Source organism: Rhea pennata, chromosome Z (assembly GCF_028389875.1).
Source record: "Rhea pennata isolate bPtePen1 chromosome Z, bPtePen1.pri, whole genome shotgun sequence".
Taxonomy (NCBI): domain Eukaryota; kingdom Metazoa; phylum Chordata; class Aves; order Rheiformes; family Rheidae; genus Rhea; species Rhea pennata.
In genome coordinates this window covers 12,776,684-12,791,810 of record NC_084702.1, presented here as the reverse complement: position 1 = coordinate 12,791,810, position 15,127 = coordinate 12,776,684, and the positions used below count along the sequence as shown (strand labels likewise).

General features: G+C 37.8%; 1 long non-coding RNA gene across 3 annotated transcripts in view; it reads right to left on the bottom strand.

Moving 5' to 3' along the window:
• Positions 1-3,610: 3,610 nt before the first annotated feature.
• The window catches only part of LOC134153585 (uncharacterized), a 48,396-nt gene continuing 36,879 nt past the window's right edge, over positions 3,611-15,127 (bottom strand). The window contains exons 5-7 of one of the 3 annotated variants that reach the window (XR_009961178.1): positions 11,449-11,591; positions 5,265-5,424; positions 3,611-4,828 (exon numbers count right to left, since the gene is read on the bottom strand). This is a non-coding gene — a long non-coding RNA (uncharacterized LOC134153585). Of the gene's footprint in view, positions 4,829-4,980; positions 5,425-11,448; positions 11,592-15,127 lie in introns of those variants that run through there. The other 2 variants (XR_009961176.1, XR_009961179.1) reach the window with 2 other exon arrangements.

Sequence of the window (15,127 nt, the reverse complement as noted above, 5' to 3'; positions counted from 1 at the left end):
CATTGGAGTTGTCAAGCTTGTGAATGGTAGCATTTAAAATTCCTCCTCACACCATATAAACGACAACAGTACACAAAGGATTATGGAGAATCAGGCCCTGTACAGAGCAGGTGGCAGCCATCCGGAGGCTAGAAGGAGACACTGCCATGCTTTCAAGCCCATTGGTGAAATGCACAGCTTTTTCAGCAAGCATGAGCTGAACAATAAAAAAAATAAATAAAATAAAAAAAGGGGGGGGGGGAAAGAATGCTAATCAAATATCTGGCTCAAACATGTCATTCACCACTCTGAATGCTATTGCACAAAGTGTTTGTATTCTGCTCCCACTGGGATGCCATGGTTAGCAGGCGAACTGACTGCTTAGCTTGCCTTGGTGTAAAGTTCTAAAGTCACATTTCATTACCTATAAAGTAAAGTGGCTGCACTAGCTGGTCTCATTAGCTTCAGTGGTGGTGAAACTGGCATTCAATACACAGGTAAATCGTGTATTTTTGTTAGCAACAGCCATTGAGCTGAGTGGTAAGTGGACAGATCTGAGCTCACAAGCTATGAGGGTAAATTCAGAAGTTTCTCTTTGAAAGGAAACTCTTTGTGCTTAATTGATTTGAGAAATATACCATTAAAATATTACTTTTTATAGGACTTGTGATCTGATTCAAAATGGCTCATTCAGAGCTAGAACACTCTTGCTTATTCTTAATATATATTACTTGTTAGACATTTCCGTTGTGAACGGCTGTAGCCAATTTTTGACCCTAAGCTTTAGTGTTACTGTGACTTCTTCTGGGATGTTTTACTAAATACAAGATGGTGTCTATGTCATATGTTTCCTTCTTTCAGAGTGGCTGTTCAGAAGATAGATTGAGACCACGAGAAGGAAAATCCAGAGAAGCCAGGAGTTCAAGGCTGAAAAGTAAAATTATATTGGGTGCTGTATGTATTGTAGGCCAAAGCAGAGATGGCAACATCTTTATTGCTAGACATGCATATAGTAATACAAACAGTACGATAACTGTATCAGTGACCTGGAACAAGTGATGGAAGGTACTCTTATCAGGTTTACTAAGTTGTGGGGATAAGCTGATAGGCCTGAGGGCCAAGCTGCCATCCAGAGGGCTCTGGACAGTGGGAAGAAGGGGCCAACAGAGCTCCTGCAACATCCAGGATGAACAAATGCCCACTCAGTCTCCAGAGAAAAGCAATACTTTGGGAGGGATTATTGCCCTCTCCTTGCAATGTAGTACGGAGAACTGCACCCAGATTTGGTGTCCCACTACAGGAAAGACACCCACAACCAGGAGTGGAGGTCCCCGAGCCATCGGGGCTGAAGTCCTTGCTCTTTAAGGAGAGGCTGTGGGGCTGAGCTGGGTCAGCTGGAGCAAGGACGGCTTCAGGGCACCCCGCAGCAGCCCCCAGTATTGATGTAGAGAAGATGGGTGGACATTTCTTCATATTTGTATTACCACTGAAGAGGCCTCCACAGTTTATGTCTCTTTTATTCTCTGTCTCACTTCAAGTAATCCTGTCCGGACTAGTTGGAAATATGCATCGTGCTGCTTGAGAGTATATGGGCATGAGAGTGAACGTGGGTGAGCAAGATCAGTTTTATTTTGAAGTAAAACCACCTTCCCTCAGTAACATGATTTACTTTGAACTTTGCAACATTACTGAGATTTGTTGCTACAGTTCTGCAACAAGTATATTGGAACAGAATGGCCAGGATTCCCAGGAAACCCCGAGAAATTCTGCTTAGAAACTAACCATGCAATATGACCTTAAAAATTAAAGAAAAAGACTCGTCATTGGATTACATGGTCCTGCTCCACATCATACAATTTATGTGGACAGATTGCTATTTGGATGTTAAAGTCATTCTATTCTTAATTTAATACAGAGTGCTATAGTGAATCTGAAAGATGAACATGACCTATTTATTGTTTACTAGACCTCAGGTTCCTTTTTTTAAATACATGCTTTATTATGTTGCCTCCTGTCATCAACAAACATACAGAGAAGACATTCTTGAATGGATCATAGTATTATCAAAAGATCACAGTCATTCAGTGCACTAACAGACCTTGTTTGAATACAGATGAGAATTAGAGGCATGAGTTGCTCCAACCGTCTTCTTATTTGACCATATATTTATATAATTATAACTTGTTGTGCAATATGACCACAAAACAACTAACAAAGACAAGAAAAACAAACATCTAAACAAAGAATAGAGCCCAAAGAAGTGCTACATAATTTCAATGGCCACTCTTTTCTTCTTCTTCTTTTTTTTTTTTTTTTTTTTTTTTGTTTTTTTTTTTTTTTTGGGGGGGGGTTTGTTCCTGTACCCACTAATCTAAGCAAATAAGCCCTAACAAGCAATGCATTCTTGCCAATATCAAAGGCATGTCTTAGACTGAATGAAAAAAGAGGAGCTCAGGAAAAGAAAAACAATACTCAGAAGGGAAGATTTGAGATCAAAGTGGCTTTGGTGGCTTTATGAGTTAAGAGGAAAAGATACCAAAACATCCCATTTTTTTCTGCCCAATTCATCAACAGCTTCTCTGAAACAGTATTGACATTGGAACTTGATTTTCAAAGAGCACCAGTGCAAAGGAGTGAAGAACTCCATCCCTGTTGGTCCTTAATCCTTCAGTTCCTCAGAAACACATTTTCTTTGTAAGAAAGTACAGGCTTCCATCCTAAATCATGGTTGCTGGGGCATGCCTTTTCTTTTTTTTTTTTTTTTTTCTTTCTTTTTTTTTTTTTTTTTTTTTTTTTCCATCTTAGTAGAAGGCTCGATTGAAGCTGGAGAAGAAGATTATTTAAAAACAACACTTAGTCTCTTGGCATTTCATCTGACACTGTGTTGAGAATAGAATTACATTCTGTTTCTGTCTCCATTCTTCCCTGAGGGCAGATGGTTTTTCATGGTACAGTACAAACAAATAAAAGAAAACAAAACAGAAATATAAAAGAAAAAAAATTCTTTATCCTGAAATTGTTGTGCAAGTTTGTTGAAAAGATAGGTAAGCCAAAACAAGCAGCATTTTGTCATACAACTAGTGAGAACATAGTGTTGAAGATGTTTTGGATTTCTGCTTGAAGTAAGCTTCATTTGCTCAATCCAGAATCTATTCAATTTCAAATCAGTGCAAATATAGCTAGAAAAATATATTTGCTTAGAATTCATTATATCATTAGCTGTAAAATATTTAGTTCTTTTCACCCCATCACAGCATTTCTCATTCTCTTTTATCAAAACTGTCTCTGAATATTGTAACACCAAATATGTCATAATATGAACAGACTGTTCATCATACCGATGAAATCTACCTCTGCAATATATATATAATATATATGTATAGTGTGTGTGTATGTGTATATCTATATGTAAAAATAAACCCTTGGAATAGCTTTAAAAGGGAGGTAAGAAAAAAATGAAAAATATGAGAAAGAAAAAAAGAGAACACGAAAATATTTTTAAAATAAATTTTAATTAAAATGTAAAAGGATTTTTTTTAGTTTAATTCATAATTATCTATTAAGGCTCATTGACCCTAGATCTCACTGCAGCAAAAGCTTTAGCAGAATCTGGATTAGAGCAACATGCTTTCATAAGGAACATAAAATACTCAGATATGAAAAAAATACTTAAAAATAATAAATACTTGGTGACTGGATGGTCTATCATACTACAGATTATATGCCAGCTACTATGAGCAAGGAAAAAAAATGTTTTACAATTATTGAGGTCTTGAAGGGGCACGCTGTCAGGGTTGAGCAGAAAGGGAGCTCCACCTTCCTCTGATGCAAATATTATTGGCCTTGGATAGAAACAAGTTCCAGTAAAAATGTGTCTTGGGTCTGATCTGACAGGTAGGTTCCTGTGTTTAAGATTTCTGCATACAAGCTAGCATCACAGCCATCTCCCAAACACTCTGGAGGCAGATTCCACTATTGCTTGCTATGGTAATACTTTCTTTCCTCTTTTTTTTTTTTTTTTTTCTTTCTTTCTTTTTAAAATATAAAGTGTTTTGCCTGTGTTCTCCAGATTTCCCTGTTTGAAGCTTCTCAGTTATTTTACATCTGTTTTAGCACTGTCTTATTTTAATTTGTGTCATGGCTTTTGTTGGATTTAACAATATAGCTGAGTTGGCTTGAATAACCCTCTGCCTCATGATAGCATAATTGTTTCTAACTTTAATCCTTTAAATTGTGTTATTTTTCATACACAAAAACAGCTTAGTTTGATAATTATGCTTTTAATTGTAGTATCATTATTTTAATAAAATAAGCCTTAGCAAAAAAGAAAAAAAAAAAAGTTCTTTGAAAATACTATTCCCGCCCCAGTGAGAGCACACATTTTCACATATTTAGTACTAATAACATAAAAGTAAGGTCTTGCCTATGCTTTATGCTTGCTGCTTTTCGTGAGACTAATATCATGACAGAGACATAGCTACATCTCTATTAGGCTGACACCAGAATGTCTGCACAGGAAGATCAACATACTCCTCTCCTTCGTAAGGATGAGCAAATACTAGAGCATGTGGGTGGTTCGTTCCCTGGCAGTGGCCAGCAGCTAGTTTTCAGAAGGTCTGTGCATCCAATGTTTATAAAGGCACCCCTCTTACAATGTAAATTGTATAATGTAAAACTTTACAGAAAGTTAAATATCTGCACCAAATGAGATGGACTGGCAGAGGACAACCTCACAGCAAACTGCACCCACAATTTCTCCTAGGTGAGTTTGGGAAGCTGGTTAAATGCAGTGCCCAAAGGCACATTTTTCTTCCTTGATTTTATGAGGCCTGGACTGCATCTCTGTGGACTGGAAAGAAAGGAATGAAAAGTTCATTCTTGGGATATTCATCTCAAGCAAAAATACTGAAAAAATACCCTTTTTTCCCTCCCTCTGATAGTCATAAGTATTACCAGAATTTATATTTTTTTTAACTTTCAAAGAAATAAAGTGATAAAAAGTTATTTTCTGTGTCTCATATCTGAGACATAGCCGTTTATTCATTTATTCATTTATTCAAAAAGAAGAAAGAGAACAATACCACCTCCCCAGCCCACTGTTCATTTGGGTACGCTGTGTTTTAACAACAGCCCCACGCCTAGGTTGAATAGCTGGATGTTAAAATAATGATTTTGACTTTTATTCGTTATTTTCCTGGAATTTCGGTGTTGAAGCAAAAACACAGAGAGGCCAGCACTGGCAGTGAGCGAGGGGGTTTCAGAGCCGCGGAGACTCTCTGACTCACTCCGGTCCCAGGGTGACCTCCATCTTCGAGCAGGAGCGTGGTCCGCGCTCTCCCAGGGTCTGGGCATCGGGACCGGAGGAGGGAAGCAAAACACAAAGTCTTTCTCCAAAGTGAAGTGACGCCAGGCTCCCCTGCTGCAGCCTTTGGGGAGCTGGAGGAGCTGAGAAGAAAAGAAGACCACACAAACTGAGAAGTCATTTCCTAACTTCGAAGGAGGACATTTGGAAAACAGGAGAGCTCAGTGGAGGGCACTGTGGCATTTGCTGCTGGAAAATTACAGATCAAGGGCCTTTAATCAGGTCCCTCGCTTTTGCCACTTCCATTGAGCAGCAGGAACTGGATCTGTTGCCAGGCTGGCAAGATCTGTCATTTTCTGGGAAATCCAGGGAGCAGAAAATGAGGTTTATTCAACGCCTTCGGGACGCAGAGCAGCACTCCTGTTGGCAGCAGTGCCACACATGCGGTCGCCAGATGCCACACGGCAGCGCGCTGAGCCTGGTGGAGAAGCAGATGTCAGCCACGAGGGCCACGACCACAGACACAAATCCTCTTCTTCCCGCTGTGATTAATGGTCAGACTATAAATACGAATGCATGACTGATAAAACTGTGGTCATATTAGTCACATGCCGGAGCTAAAAATACCTGACTCCTAGCTTGCTGGTGATAAAAGAGCAACAGCACATTAGAGCTCAGAGGGATCACCGTTCTCAGGTGCCAAAGCCTGGCCTGCTTGCCTGGAAATCACTTTTGTAGACAAGTCTCAGGAAATGAAGGGGATTTAATCATCTGGAAATCCCAGCTGGGCGTGCAGCTAGAAATTAAGTACATTGAGAGCTATTTCCTCACCTCAAAAAAAGAGAAAACATGATTTCTCATCGAGCAGGGCCATGGGATATATTTCTGGCTTGAATCAAAGGTTGGGTCCAATCTCTACTAGAAAAAATACTGCTCTGTTTTTAATGTACATATCACCATTAGATATATGAAATACTCTTAGGAGGTAATACATATACTGACTTTTGCTAGTTAGATTGTGAATATCAAGACACATAAATGCATACATACATGCAGTTATACATGTTACTATCAGTCAGTTGTCCTTTGGGCTCTCTTAATCATTTCTATTTCTGTTGGAGTTTTTTTTTTTTTTCCCCCTGGTTATTTTCATTACAGCAAAAACGATAGGATGCTATCCTCATTCTCTGGCATGGTGGTCTTTGGAGAGTGATTAATCTCAGCAAGTGTTTAGCCAGTTAACAAGAAACCACTACCAGCTGTTGAAGAAGAGAGCTGTATCCAAAAAGCTCCAGCCAATGCCAGAACAGGGTACTGGGCCAAGGCAAACAGAAAAACGGGAGAATTCTGGATGTTTTCCATCTCTGTTGTACAGAACAAATATTGATCATCACACAGATTCTCATATAGATTTTCTGAAAAATATATGTATACCTGGGAGCAGAGTAATACTCATTTTCTATTATTATTATGATGCAATCTCCTGTCAAGCATATCCATAACTACAAAGACATTGTAAATACTCAGGCTGTTTTTCATCCATCATCATTTCTTCCTTTCCCTCCCTTTCACACCCCTCCCTTTTCCTCCTCTTCTCTTCTCTCCTCTTCTCTTCCCTCTACTTTCCTCCTCTTTTCTCCCCTTCACTCTTTTGCTCTTTCTTTCTTTCTTTTAGAAATAAGCCTTTTTCAATTTATCTTTTCTAAAAGGTAAAATATTTTTGCACTTGAGTACAGTTCCCAGCAGTATCTCCATAATAAGGAAAAGATGAAGAATTTCATGAATCAGAGCACATATTAAAACTTCTTTTTCTTTATCCAAGAAATAAACAAAAATGAAGGAAAAGTGTATGCAATTGCATACACTTTTTTGATAGAAATTCAGTTTTACCAGGAGTACTGTATTTAATAATACCACTGCTAAGCATCAGAAAAACAGGAAACCAGCCTCTCAATGATTGAAAAATATATTATTTGGAATATGCACCTTAAATTCTTGACGGTTATTTTCAGTATTATTTCCATAATGTTATGTTGAAAAAACAACCAAAAAAAAAAACTCTTTAGTTTATTTGAAAGCTGGAAGTCCAAAATTTGGTGATGGACTGCAAGATTTGTTCTTTTGGAAGGACATTGAATTTTATGAGAATTATGATAATTGTTTTTTGTCTTTCCAAAACATTTTTATTGTTGAATGCCTTCTAATGATGGGGATTATCTCATAAAATATTTGAAGTTGCAATTTTTTGTTTCTTAATGTCCTAAAACTTCTTTCAATGAAATGGAATACAGATTTCTGTGGAACTGGTCAAAATATCTGAAAATTAGAAATGAAATCATATCCAATAAATTCTGTTTCTCTCAACTCATTACAAGGAGAGAAGCAGATAATTAACTCTGAGGCAGGTGTTTGCACTGCACCCATCTAAACAAGGTTTCAGATAATCTCATTCTTTTATATAACTGGTCTTCCAAACAGAAATAATCATCTACTGATAGCAAATGATCATTTACACTAGCACAGACAGCCTCATCTATGCTGTGTTGGCTTTATCTTTTTGAAACTTTTGCATAATTAATGGATATGTTTAAAGTAATCTCAAATTTCTCTTCAACAGTTTCTAGTGTCCATTGTGTGCCCAGAGGAAGAGCAGACAAGAGCTGAGGACTATGCTGTGGCTTTAAAAGTCTGACAAGATGGCCTGCTTAAGGACAACTCTGAATATGTTTTTTATGAAGTCAGTTAGAAGCTGCCAAACTGAAGGCTTATGTGACTTGAGGTTACCAAAGCTGAGTGCTTTGTGCTTTAAAAAAACAGTCATCATGCACCAAATTATGTTTAAAGTAAAAGAATATTTACGCTGTCCTTTGATATAAAATTATGCAATGCAGTCTCCCCAGTGCAATCCCCAAATCCCCTTTTTTCTCTGTAAATCAAAAATAAATAAATAACATATCGAGCATCTACAATACTCTCTGAATTAAAGCTTTGATCTAATTGTTTGTTTCCAAGTTTCACTTAGGCTGACTTACACTTGAAGTGGGCTATTGCTGCTAGCGGCTTTTGTAAAGCTTGTTATTTATTTCTTAAGGCTGGTGAGGAGAAAAGGGAAAACAAGACACAGTCAGAACTATATTTTGATGTCAGTAGGGCCTTGTTGAAAGACTATTCAATATTCTTGGATAACATCTGGACCAAGGTTTCTAAAGATCCTACTTGATAAGCACCAGAAATATCTGGGCTTTTGCTTCCCCCCCCCCCCTTTTTTTTTCTTTGTGCATATTTTCAGCCAAAAACATCCATTGTGTGTTACAGGCATCCTAAATCCAAGATTTTAAACTGAGAGGTTCTTCAGATTACTCAGCCAGGAACACTGCATTAAGCCAAACTCAGTAACCAACCAGTCCCTGCCAAAATGTCGCTCACAACTACATTTGCTTCTAGACTCATAGACTAGAGTTAGTTTCCTTCACATGTTGAGAGACTTTTGCTCAGGCATCATAAATTTTATCTTTCCTCATTAGGCAAGAAGAAAGGAAATTACTGAATTTTATTTCTATTGTTAAAATAGTTTGTGTATATATAGACACATACAAGTATCAATACAAATATAATTATGTTATGAGATAGCTGTATGGATATGCAGGTACAAATACTGGCAGTTTGTAATAAGATAGAGAGGTAGATAGACAGACTAAATAGAGACTTTTTTGTTTTGTTTTGTTTTTTTGTTCCCCAAAACACTTCTAATCAAGTAAATAAGCAGGGAAATCACTTATTTTATTCCTTAGTGATTTTTTTTCTTTCTTCTTCTCCTGGGGAGCCCAAAATTGGACACAGTACTGTGGCTGTGGCCTCACTAGGGCTGAGTAGAAGGCAAGAAGCAGCTACATTGAGCTGCTGGTAGTGCTCTTGCTCATGCACCCCTGTTTGCCTTTCTTGGGCACAAGGGCAATTTGCTGGCTCATGAACAAGTGGTGGCCCACCAGAACCCCCCATCTCCTTTCCATCAGCTCTACTTCCCAGCAGCTCAGCCTCCAGCCTGTACTTGCACACAGGCTTATTCTTCCTTATGTGCAGGATCCTACATTTCCCTTTATTAAACTTCACGAGGTTTCTCTCAGCCTTTCTCTCCAGTTTGTCGAGGACCCTCTGAACTGAAGCACAATCCTCCAGTGTATCATCCACCCTCACAGTTTTGTATCTTCTGCAAAACTGCTGAGGGTGCAAATTGCCCCATCATACAGCTCATTAATGTCAAAATTAAACAGAAAGGTATCCAGCACTGAGAATCACAGAATAACTGAGATTGGAAAGGACACTGGAAATCACCTGGAAAACAGGGTCAGTTAGAGCAGGTTGTTTGGGACTTTGTCCAGTCAAGTTTTGAATATCTCCAGGGATGAATACTAAAAAGCTCTCTAGGTTCTGGGGGTTCAATCGCTAACAGGATAAGGAAAAAAATGCTTTTCTTATGTTTCAGTGGAATTTCCTGTATTTCAGTTTCTACTCATTGTTTCTTGTCAATTCACTGGCTAGCAGTGAGAAGTATATGGCTCCATCTTCCTTATTCTGAGTCCTTGTCAGATATTTGTTTATACTGATAAGATCTCCCTCAGCTTTTTCTTCTCCAGACTGAATGCCCCCAGCTCTTCCAGGCTCTGCTCATATGAGAGCTGCTCCAGTACGTCCATGTTAAAATCTTCATAGCTGTAGAATGTATGCACTTTTTTATTGATCATAATAGTAATACAGATTTTAATATGAATTCTGGTGTCTTCATCAGGACAACTGTTTCTGCAGCCAAATCTATTCAAGAGCAGCAGCATTATTTTCTGAAATTCACGCTTCTGTAATACTAACTGTGATGGTCATGTGTCACTTGATCATATCTCCAGATGTAGCTAATGTCAACACAACCAGCAAGCATTACAGTGAAAACAGCAATGCATCTTTCCCTACTTTTTTTTTTTTTTTTTTTTTTTTTCCTGTAATACCTGTCATGGCCCCTGTGCAGGGCCACCATGACATTGTCAAGGGATCTTAGAGATCCAGCAAGTTCACAAATGAGGATAATCCAATAAATAAATAAATTAGAAAGAAAGAATAACTGGGAGTCAGAAGGTTTATAATCTGATTATTGGACTTTGATTCATTCAGCTGTATGATCAAATGTATTTGGGTGTTATGTTAGTGTAATAAGGAAAAGCAAATATTATTACGCCCTACATTACTATCACGCGATACCAAATTCTGTCCACAGATGTCACTTCAAAAAAGTATTCTGACCTGTACTTACACACTGATTCTAACAAACAAAACATTTAAGCATGGTCTTAATTAAGAAACTGATTATTTCCCACTACATTCAATGCCACTAATTCCTACTCAAAGCCAAGCCCCTTGATAAATAAGGATGTCTGTCAGAACTAGATCTGCAAGAGCTACAAACACACTTGGTGGCAAAAGTGTGACCTGAATTACTGTAATGTCATTGCCCCTCCACTTCCTTGTTTTTATTTCCTTCCCATGGAAACCAACATGTAGGGCACAAGAGTGGGGCAGGTGTTTGCCCACCTCCTCCCGCTCCAGGGTGTGGCCAAGGCCTGTGCCCCTGCAGCAGCTTGGAAGTGTGCCTGGAGTCATCATCGAGACCCAGCCAACGATGGCGGCGTAAATCCAGAGCCGCCTCTGGGGTTTCCTCCACGAAAGCTGACAGCAGTCTGGTGCACCCCATACAAAGACCAACTCTGTATGCCACACATTGTAGTCACATCCCCCAGTATGGAAACTGCATATATGTGCCTTCTGCATGAAAGTTAGGAGTTGTGTCTTCAGGTGAAAATGTCAGAATCCCAAACTTAAATGCCAGCTATGAGGCTTGATCCTCTTTCAATGCATTTGAAGTTCAGGCAAGCTTTTGGAGCCTGCCTGCATATTTCTTTTTGAAGCACAAGGAAGGGGCACACACTGGTGTCCTGAAAGAAAGATTGAGTAACAAGAGGAAAGAAAATAAAGTTATTAAAATCACACCATGCTTTTTAATGCGTTGTAGAAAACTATTTTTCTCAAAACTGAAAACAGAACACTCCCACAACCCATAAGGATTCAACACATTTTTTTCACACCATGTCAAACATTAGATGAGAGGCAGATGACTTAATTACCTTCTCTAATCCTCTCTTAAAATCAGAATCAGCAAGAACAGCACAGCCTCTTGGTTTTTATTTCCAGACATGTGTTGTTGTTTTCTTTAAGACTGCTAAAGATGGTTGTACAACATCATACAACATTGTACAAGACAACCCACCTAGAAGGAGAGGAAACAAAAATGTAAGTGTCCTTTTGATGCACAGATATAGCAGAATGCAGTCTGACCTCTAGAGATTTATCTTGCAAGGGCTGTTATCAGCAGCAATAATTCCCCCTCTCTGATTGAAAAGAGGCAGCTGAGCCAGGTACAAATGTCCTAAGTCGCTCAGTTCTAGCAGAGAAGTCAGTACACAGAGAACTCAGAGGGGACTGGGTCCCCTCTCAGCTGGGATTTTATTTCAACAGGGAGAAATCTTGGCTACCGTGAGTTTTATGTCAAAAATACCACTGGACATAATAGTATCAGAGCTACACCATAAGGTTCAAGTGGGTGGGTCAGAAATCTTAAAAAGCAGTTTATTAAGTTTCAAGTATGCCCTGGCCCTGTCCAGCCTGTCACATAGTATTTAAATATCCATTCTTCTGTGAAGCTTATAGAAAACTAAGCTGAACATGATTAAAAAAAAAAAAAAGAAAAGAAAAAGATAAATCATTGGCTTAAAAAAAATAACAGATTCAAAAATATTTTCTAGGACTTCTTGAGTTGGAGCAAATATTGTAGATTTCTTGAAAGTCTATTTTAATTCCTAGTGATTTGTGTACCCTAACAAAACCCCAGCACTTCCATTTCTGTCTGGCACTGTTAAATCACAGAAGCTGCCCGTTTCTGACTAGGATGAGGCAGCTTTAATCCAACAATACCCTCCTCCTCTGTTAGTACATTGACTTTCCAGTGAGGCCACTTAAAAATATAGAAACATCTTGGAGGCTGCTGCTGCCATGAGAAAAGGTACCACTTTCAGAACAAAACTTACTGAATGTGTAACACAACTGTGGTATCATAGAGGTCTAAGAATAAAACATGAAAAAGAAACCTTAACAAGGTAAGCATTAGCAACAGTTAAAGCATACTCCATGACTTGATATTTTTCATACCTAATTGTTCTCTCCTTGAAATATTTTATGAATTTGGACATTTTCAACAAGTTATTAAGCTCTTCTGAGTTATTAGTACCTCTAAAAGAATTTTATGACTTCAGCTACGCAGTATTTCTTCCCTCCATGGCAACAAAACTTTATTATAACAATACTGTTAAAAAGTGCTGTATTTGTTTCCTCTGTATGTCTTAGCAAAAGACATTAATGAGAAAGCATCATGTTGGAATGGTGATTTTATTGTAAATCATTTCATAATCATTTCCTTTGAAACTCTAGACTCTTTCTGCTTTCAATAAACTTTACAAGAAATTTCACATCACAGAAAAGGCAATAATTAAGTGCACTGTACATATATGAATCATAAAAAAGAGGATTATATGATTATATGATGCTTACCAAAGAGTATTTTATATTTTAGAGTTGATATTTGTTTTCTAATAAAAAATCATATGAATGAAACATAGCTTTAGTCAAAAGGCTCTGGATTAGGTTTTCCATATATAATCTGCTACAGTAATACCAAAATCAGTCAGCTATGTTGATATCCAGTTGATGACAACCTGTAGTTTTTCCTGTAGATCTGTCTTTCTGAAAAATTTTCAAATGTGTCTTACATATGAGTACTAGTAAACGCAATCACTTTCTCTGTATTTGCACAGCACTGCGAAAAAAGATACAGTTGTGACTTACTAGTAAATAATAGGAATGCAAAGGTATTAATTATTTTAAATAGCATTGTTTAGTGCTTTGAAAAACTATAGATTTATAGTGGCATTTATTTTATACACTGAATTAAGCTCCTGCACAAACATAGTATGTTTTCTATGGATAAACTTGGTTATTCAAAAACGCCAAATTCTCAGTTATCATGAGCCAATAAAGTACCAGGCTTCAGACTGTGCTCTAAGCACTTCATTCTTCTCGTGGCTTGCCTGTTGCAGAGGCTCACGGCATTTTCCTTCTCTCTAATTGACTCTCTGTTCAGATTCACAGCTTGCTTTCATGCCAACTCCAAATACTCCAGGGACTAGGTCCTCAAGCGAATACATAGTTAAGTAAGTGGCATACTGTTTTGCTCTCCTTGCAGAAGAAATCATTGTTGGTATGAGCATGCACAGAGGGCAAAGACAAGGAGGCATAGAGTTAAGTATTTCAAAAGTTTCTGCCTCTCACAAAAAATCAAGAGAGCTGAGAAGACTTTTTTCCTGTGCTTTTCCAACAGCTTAAAATACTGATTTTCATTTTTTTGACGTTTCTTTCTGTTACTATAACACTTTTTTCTAACATTAGTCTTCAATATTCTACAGTTTAACTCTGCAATGATCTTTTTAGCCTCATTTTTTTCATGTGTGTTTTAAACATGTATGTTATTCTTCTTGTGTCCTAACACAATCATGTGTATGGTTTAGGTGAGTTTTGGAACAGTAAAGGTCAGAACTTTTCAGAAATCAGACCTTAGAAATCATTTAGCGACCACGTAAAGGTAATCATTAATTCTTTAAAAAAAAGTGTAATCTAAGTCTAGCTGAAGATCTATAGATTCTCTCCTTGTCTGTGTAACTGCTTTGTCTTGTGGACATAGAAGCAAGAACAAGAATTAATGACAAAGGAAATATGGAAGAAAAAAACATTATGAAAGTAAAATATCAATAGCCCTTGATGAATGTGTAATATGAGTGATCTACCTGGATATCCAGGAGAAAAAAAAAAATGCTTGAATCATTCATTATCCTTTTTCTAAGAAAGACAAACTCCCTTGACATAGATATAAAACACATATTAACTTACTCCACATTTATAGCTATTCCCTACATCACATATTTTAATGGCTTAAGAAGCCAATTTATATTGCAAAAACTGCACTCTGTAGAATACTTTCTATGTAGTCTTGAGACATCATACTTGAAGATGTGGTAAGGTCAAGACAATTCAGATGACATCATGAAACTAAAGGGTCCCATATGTATCTTTATGTCTCTGTTATCTAAATTTACAGCAGGTAAATTGCTTCTGTATGTAGCAGTATGTCTGTGCTTAGATCTACCTAGATTTTGCAATGCTACTTAGATTAAAAATCATTTCTCTTACCCTGCCTGCAGGACTGTGTAGGTTGCACCCTCTCCTATCTCATGTGTTGATCTCTCTAAGTGTCAGGCCCAGAATCCACTAACACTAGCATTTCTCTCCAAGATCTCAGAGGTTAGAGTTTAAATTAGAAAATGGGAAACTCAGATTCAGTTTGCTCCTCTGCTTGAATCAATTTAAGTTTGTATCCTCTAGCCACTGAGAAACTAAGCAAAGTTGGATAGTAGCATTTCCTTCTACTTCTCTGGACACGTTTTACAATGAAGACACATAGGTCACTCCTAAATTTAACTGAAGCCTCCATGAGTGTCTCAAATCTTATTCACGTCTCTTAAGTTTAAGCTGGGTTCCAGCCAAGTCTCCAGTTTCATACAGGTATTCTTGGGTACCCACATCTTCTCACAAAAAGGCTAGCATAGCGCCAAACTAGCTCAGCGCTAGAGCCTTCATCTGGAGGAACAGACAAAGAAAATTTCGGTCTAGCCATGGAGACTTTCTGCAAATCCAGCC